Source organism: Varanus komodoensis, unplaced genomic scaffold (genome assembly GCF_004798865.1).
Source record: "Varanus komodoensis strain SLA01 unplaced genomic scaffold, ASM479886v1 scaffold3, whole genome shotgun sequence".
NCBI classification, from domain to species: domain Eukaryota; kingdom Metazoa; phylum Chordata; class Lepidosauria; order Squamata; family Varanidae; genus Varanus; species Varanus komodoensis.
Window position 1 is genome coordinate 60,492,010 of NW_025335761.1, and position 7,987 is coordinate 60,499,996.

At 47.7% G+C, this 7,987-nt stretch overlaps 1 protein-coding gene across 1 annotated transcript in view; it reads right to left on the reverse strand.

The window, feature by feature from the left end:
* PCNX4 (pecanex 4) overlaps positions 1 to 3,830 on the reverse strand; it is a 27,341-nt gene extending 23,511 nt beyond the window's left edge. Inside the window, exon 1 of the mRNA XM_044437138.1 lies at positions 3,778 to 3,830. The gene's annotated coding sequence lies outside the window, so the exon portion shown is untranslated. The remainder of the gene's footprint in view (positions 1 to 3,777) is intronic.
* Between the last annotated feature and the right edge of the window lie 4,157 nt (positions 3,831 to 7,987).

The window sequence follows — 7,987 nt, forward strand, 5'->3', positions numbered from 1 at the left end:
CAACTGCCACTCTGAAGAGGTAATACTGAACTAAAGAGCCAAAGAATCTGACTTGGTACAAGGTTGCTTCCTAAAGATACACACCTATCTTCCATATAGGGCACATTTTAGCATTCAAGTGCATGCTAAAATAGAGGTACCTTTTAGCATGCCAATATACACACTTTGGCAACTTACAATCAGTAGAACCCAAGGCAGCATGCATTAGATAGCTGCAGGGTTCTGCATTCTTATCTCCATTTATGGGACTTTAGGCATACACAGAAATAGGTACCAAGAGACCACTTCTCCCTCAATTTGTCCTGCCCTTGTTCCTCTAACTGCAGCTGGATATGCAGAAGTCAGCAGATGCGGACCTCTCTCATTATTCGCTCGTATCTATACAACAAGCTGTTGTGTAAAGCAGAGGTGAAAACAGAATTACCTTGATCTATACCAGGGGTCTCAAACTCGCGGCCCGCGGGCCAATTGCCGGAATGGGTGGGGCGGGGGGGCACGGGGGGGGGGCCTGTGGCCTTCAAAGCAACGGCGGCGCCCGGGCCGGCCATGGGATGAGCGGCCGGCCACCACCGCGGTGGTGGAATACTTGATGCGGCCCAGCCTCACCCAGCCTCTACTTCCAGCGGCCCCCAGGTAAGTTGAGTTTGAGACCCCTGATCTATACTGTACATTTGCAGCTTAGCAACCACATAGTACAAGAGCCCAACTAGTCTATACTATTTACAGTGGCCAATCAGATGCCCATGCAAAACTCACAAGCAGGACATAAGCGCAACAGCACTCTCCAAGTCATGTTCTCCAGCAACTGGTGTACACAGCCATCATCACTATTTATGTATTTAGAAAATTTCTAGGCCACCCCATTCGCCGAAGCCTCGGAGCGGCTTACAAATAAATAAATTAAAATACATAAATAGCAATATAAAATACACGTAACTGTATAAAATAAGTCGCCCTGGCCAAAAACTTTAAAATAACATTAACAATTAAAATGACGCTTGAATAAAAAGGTCTTCGCCTGGGCCGAAAAACAAATAACGACATTCCATAGATTTTTCTTCTTCTGCCTAGCATGATGGTCTTCTCCAAGGAGTTCTGCCTTCTCATGATGTGTTCAGCCTCAGCTTTGTCATTTTTGCTTCCAGGGAAAAGCTCTGGCTTGATATGTTCGAGGGCCTACCTGTTTTGTCTTTCTGGGTATTCACACACATCTCTTCCAGCACTATTTATTATTATTATTTCGATTTATATCATGCCTTTTTCCTACAAAGGGCTCAAGGCAGCTTACATCATTCTCCTCCTCCATCTTATCCCCACAACAACAACCCTGTGAGGTAGGCTGGGCTGAGAGTCTGTGACTGGCCCAAAGTCACCCAGTTGGCTCCATGGCCGAGCAGGGACTCGAACCCAGATTGCCTGAGTCCCAGTCCCATGCTCTTAACCACTACACCACATTGGCTCTATGTTTTGAATCCATCAATTTTCTTCCTGTCAGCTTTCTCCAATGTCCAGTTTTCACACCCATACATAGTGATCAGGAATACAATGATGTGCACGATCTTGGCCTTGGTGTCCAGTGAAACATCCATACATCTGATTATCTTTTCTAGTTCCTTCATTGCTGCCCTTCTAAGTCCCAGTCTTCTTCAAATTTCCTGGCTACAGTCTCCATCTGGATTGATGACTGAGCCCAAAGTATGTAAAATCTCTCACAACAAGCTTACTGTCTCTGATACTGGAGGTAGCATATAGCCTTCATTTATACTTTTACCTCCTCCATCAGTTTGTCTCATTCTCTTTTAAGGCCATCTAAATAAGTGACTATCACCACTAGCGTGAGTGGTAGGATAACAGAAGGGGAGAGAAGGTACGAAGAGAATTGTTCGGTTACTCCCTCTATTCTGTCCATCTTCCTCAGCAACTGGTGTACATGAAGGTAGCATCTAGTCATCAAGACTAGTAGCCATTGAAGGAGACTTCTCTATAGATTTCAGAATTCCCTTTTAATGTCCTACAAACTGGCAGCCAGCTCTACAATTTGTGGAAGTGAATGTCATAGTTTAACCTTCTTCCTGCCTCAACAAAAGCAGCAGTAGTTAGATTTGGGGCCATTTTGTATCCCCAAACAGAAGTATCTGGCAAGAAAATGCTGCCATAAGGAAAAACCTTTTGTTGTAATCAACATAAGAATGGTTTTCAGCTATCAGCAAATACAGGTAATTTGAAGTTTAATTTTTCCTGAGACTATGCAAAACAGGAAAATCTACATAACTGTTTGACTCCTTGAGTCTTTGTCTGCATAATAACAGTTTGGCCTACTAATTAAAAAAAAAAAACCATAGCGAAAGTTTTCCACAGTGGATTTTAATTCGGCTTACTGGAAGTTTAGTCAAGAATCTTAGTTTTCAAAATAGACCAAGATGATCTGTATTGAACAGTCTTTCGTTTGTTTGGGATAAAAAAGTGCTCTGTACACCTATTCCTATGGAGATTCTGGGATACCTTTGCGTTGATTTTGGCCTGTTTTGGCTTATAGAAAACAAGATAAAAAGCAAGAAGCTGAAATTTGGGGATGTTTTAGACAAGGCACTTTGTGACAATGTCCTAGGCCAAGGACTATTTATGTGTAAACCGCAATACAGAATAAAGTTACATTTCCATTCATTTATCAAACTGAAGGCCTGTCCTGCTCAGAGTGGCCCAGAAACAGCCTGGAAAGCCCACAAGTAGAATGTGGGTACAATAGCACCCACTGGTTTATGTCCCGCAGCAATGGGAACTGAATGACATCTTGCCTTCTATACTGGGAGTCATATGTTAGCAAGTGGGGTTCAGAATGTGGGACTGGGACTCAGGCGACCAGGGTTCTAGGCTTCATGCAGCCACGGATCCAGCTGGGTGACTCTGGGCCAGTCACAGACTCTCCTCCCAGCCCACCTCGCCAGGCTGTCGTTCTGGGGATGAGACTGAGCACAGCAGGAGGAACATGACGCAAGCCGCCTTGAGCTTGCTGGAAAAAATGCAGGATATAACGCTAATAAATAAATACCGCCACCCTGGCTGGTAGCCACGCATGAGCGTCTCATTCCCTTCACTGCCATCCAACTCGGCCATCGCCACGTCCTGTGGCAGGGAGTTCCACGGCCTAACGCTATAGCGGGGATGCCATGCGTCCTCTCCGAGGTCCTGCGTCTCCCACTCCGCGGCCTGGTCGGGGTTCCTGCTGCACGCGAGGAGGAGAGAGAGGCCTCCTCTCCGCTTTCTCCAGCCGGGCACCCGCTCGCCTCCCCTCCGAGCCAAGCGCCTCCACAGCAACCTACCTGGCGCCAGGTGCTCCGCCGCCGCCTGCGCGCGGCCTTCTCGGCGCCCCCGGCTGCCGGCAGCCCCCCGGAAAGGGCCGAGGGCCTACAGCCCCCTCGCAGAAGCGGACCCGGAGCGCCAGGCGGCGAGCCCGCGCTTTCCCCCGCGCCCGCAAAGGACGAGGCGCTTCCCTCGCCCGTCATCGCCTGGCAACGGCGCGGAGCGGCAACGGGCGCGGCGGGCTCCCAATTCGCGGCAACCGCCCCCCCCCCGCCCCGGCTCCTGTGAGGGAGCGGCCGCGCCGCCCTCGCAGCCACGTCCCCGGGCGGCGGGCCGAGCCGCGGCCGCCTCGGCGAGCCCGGAGGGGGGGCCGGGCCGCGGCCCCTCGGGCCAAGCGCCGCCATGCGTCTTCGCCCGCGGCCGCGGCCCGTCCCTCGCCCGCTCGCCCCGGCCCGGCCTGCGGAAAGCGGCCCTTACCTGCCTCCTCGCGGCCCTCGCCCGGCCGGGGAGCCGCCCCGCGCCCGCCTCTCCGGCTTCCCGCTCCCCCTCCCGCTGCCGGCCGGGCGCCTGCGAGGCGGTCTTCCCCCGGCTCGGCCGCGGGGCGGCGGCGAGGGGCCGGGAGGGCCTCGCCCGAGGCAGCGCGCCCGCGTGGCTCCCCCCGTGTCCCGCTCCCCTTTCGGCGGGCGGCGCGGCGTCATCTCGGGCTTCCGCCGCCCAAGCGAGCGGAGCAAACGTGCCCCGAAGCCCCCGGTGGGGCCCCGAAGCCTACCCGACTGGCGAGCCCTGCTCCCGGACAAAGCGGGGGTGGGACACCTCGGGGAAGAGCCGCGGCGAGTGCCGAGGGAAGCGCCCGCAACGTCCCGAAACGGGGGAGAGAGTGTCTGCGGCGCCCCGGGAAACAGCTCTCCGGCCCGGCGGCTTGGGAAGGCGATTTTCTTCCTCGGGGACCGCTCGGAAAGCTCTTCTGAAGAGGGGCTAACATTTTCTTAACACCCCCAAAGGTAGAAGCATACATGAAAAGTTACAGCATTCAATATTATCTGCTGAATCCACAGTGTGCGGTATTTCTAAAACGTTACGTTTTTATATTAAAGCTGTTAGTGTGAGTTCTGATCTTCAGCATCCACCTACTGGTGTATAGCAATGCACTAAAACGTTGCTACTAGACTGAGTGCAAAAATACAGGATATTTTAGCCTTCGGGAGCAATCCAGCAGGGATGCCTATAGCCCTCCGAACTGAGAAGCTTACAGAGAGCCTGTGCAGGCCGGGGCAAGGGCGGAGGCGGCTTCCTCGGTCGATCGAGTCAGCTGTGTGCCCAATTTCACTCTGAGCATATATGAAATATATACTGAAATACATACACTTCGTCGGCTGGAGCCCACTCAGTCACATGGAAGAAAAGCCATGAAATATATAAGGCAGTGGGTATTACCTTTTTCCAGTAACACTTTAACAGCTAGCTCCATGACAGGCAGAAAGATTCATGCAGCAGTCATGGGGACAACATAATTATGTTAATGATTCTAGCCAACCCCTGAGCTCAATTTATTAGCCTAAATCTTATTAATGGTGCTGTAAACACCTGGGGCTGCATTCTGTGGGTACTTTGCTGTGATACAGTGGGCTTTACCTCCGAATTAAGACAGATAAGATTGAGCTGTGAGTGTTTTTAAAGCCCGGGGACAGACAGAATCTACTAGTAGATGTCTGAATGATTTGCAGTACATCTGTCAATGGCTCTAAGTCCTATTGGTTTAACAATAATGACTACAAAAAGCCCTGTTTTCCCCAAAGCCTAAAATTCCTTGCTGACATCAAGAAACCTGGGCTGGGTGAGTGGGAAGAAAAAGAGGTAGAAGTGTTTCTGGGATATTTGTAATAGCTAAAAGACAGAGGGGCTAGAGAGGATGATGAAAAAATGAATGGACACAGCAACAGCCTCTATCATGAACACAGAAAGCCTTGCTGGATCAGAACAACGTCCGTCCAGTCCAGCATTCTGTCCACACAGTGGACAACTAGCTGCTCATGAAAAACCCACAAGCACAACCTGTGCACAACAGTATGTTCCCACTCATGTTCCCCATACTGTTGGCCCAAGCTATTTGCAAAGCCTTTCCCAATATACCTGAACACACTGGGGCCTGCCACCAACTACCATCTCCAAGGGTGGCCCAGTTGGCAACAACAAGGAGAAGGGCTTTTTCAGGGGTGGCACCCCAGACATTTATTTTATTTTTATTTATTTTTCAATTTATATCCTGCCTTTTTCCTACAAAGGGCTGAAGGCAGCTTACATCATTCTCCTCCTCCATCTCATCCCCACAACAACAACCCTGTTTGGTAGGTTGGGCTGAGAGTCTGTGACTGGCCCAAAGCCACCCAGTTGGCTCCATGGCTGAGTGGGGACTTGAACCCGGATCGCCTGAGGCCCAGTCCCAGCTCTTACCCACAACACCAAGACATGGAACAAGCTCCCCACTGAGGTCTGCCTGGCACCAACCCTAGTATCTTTTTGGTGCCAGGTTAAGACTGCGCCAGAGGACACGCAGTTAGTTCACTGGGGATTGTTAGTTGTTAAATCAGGTTCCAAGATTGATCTTGTATAAGTTATTGGAATGTTATAGGCACTTTAAATTTAGCATGACAATAATCCTAAATCATTTTTATAATGTGGAGTATTTAGGTTATATTTATTTGTTTGTTTGTTTAATTTAAATTTTTTGTATCCTGCCCTTTACAGGGTCTCAGGGAGGGGATAACATAGATAAATAAGGCACAGCATATTTTTAATGGCTTGTTGTTAGCCACCCAGAGAACTTTTGCTATTATCTGATATAGAAGATAAATAAATAAATAATAGTGGCAGTATAGCTGTCAGGACTAGTAGCCATTAATGGCCTTATCCTCTGTGGCCATTCATAGCCTTTTCCTTCTCATCCTCAATCCATTTGTCAAGCCATCCAAATTGGTCACTATCACCAATGACCTTGAGATAGCAAGTGCCATAGTTTTAACTCTGGGCTCTGTGAAGAAGTCCATTCATTCATTCATTCATTCATTCATTCATTCATTTAAACAACTTATATGCGGCCCCATCGCATGAGCCTCGGGGCGGCTTACAATCATTAAGATTGCATATAAAATACAAAAACTTCATACATAAATAAATACATAAAATCCATTGAATTGCCCCGAATCTCCCGCCAGGCAGGAAAAACCCAACCCTTTGGGCTCTAGGGAGAAAAATGTCCAGCCACTTTCTCCACACCATGCCATAACAGGTGTCCCATCATGGTAACAATGACAATATTGGAGCGGTGCGCCTGGGGCCGAGTCTATATTCTCTTCGGTGCCAGGTTAAAACCTTTTTATTTAATGACTATTTTAAAAATTAATTTTATCATTAACAGTCACTTTTTTGTTTTTATATAATTTACTGTACTTGTTACTGTTTTATTTTTTTAATTCGACGTTGTAAGCCATCGAATTAAAACAATAAAATGATCAAAATACTTTCCCTACATTGTCTCACCACTGCTAAAAACAGTCCTACCTGGTCACCTGCTCTTGTGCCTTTAAGAGCAACTCAGTCAGCTTCCTTGCAACGAATGAGGGCAGAATATTTTGGCTGTGGTCCTATACATGCTTACTTCCAGGTAAATTCTATTTAACATTAATGGGGCTTATGTCTGAGTAACATGCACAGGATCACAGTGCAAGAGTGCCTTCAGTTTTACTCAAAGAGTGGGAATAATGTTCCTTAGCAGACTTTTGGGAAGTAAAGCTGATTTGTTTCAGAGTACGGAGATTACAGGACACTAATTATTTTGGAAGGTTCATAGACTGAATCCATAAATCGTTAAAAGGCTGTAACACCCCCCCCAACAAAGTTTTAATTGTGCTGAAATACTGGTTTTCAGCATGGGCTATGATTAGTTTTTAAGGCTTTCCTAAATTGAAATGGGTTTGTTTTGCTACTGCTGCAAGTGAGCTTTTTAAATGCGCCTTCATCATTTTAACCCCTAAAGGTGTAATCTGGCTGGCTGGAGCACACTGGGAGTTGTAGGCCTTTTCTATTTCTAAGCTTGCATAGGATTACACCTTAACTTTACTTAATATGTTTGGACAGATTCTCACAGTTTCCATTGCTAATACGATTCCCTGCAAATAGAGCAGAAGGTTCAGCAGAACAAAAGAAATGATCTAATTTTAGTAATGGCGCAAGCAATGCCTGTATAATCATGCACTGTTCTTGAATGTCAAGGACTTTTTTCCTCTAACTTGACCTGAATTTTTATTTGCATCAAAAACATGTAGTAGTTCTTTGTTTTCACCTGGTGTTTTTATATCACATTTCTTCTGAAATATAGGATATTACTTAGTAATTATTTAAAAATAGGGCAAGCACAGGCTAAAGAATCACATCTGATGAACAGTGGGGAATCACTGTGAAAGCGCATTTCATACTCCATTATCTTTTATGAGTCTCTCCTTCTGTCATGTCGCGCTATCCACAAAAACAACATTCACAGAGTAACAAAGGCAAAATCAGAGAACTCCTTGCCTTGAACAGCTTTTAGTGCAGACAGCATAATAGACCACAGAAGATGGCTAGAGAAGGTGGTAACAGAAGGAGCAGGGGCATTTGTGCCCAATTCAGGTGGTACCCCCTGCCCTTCTCG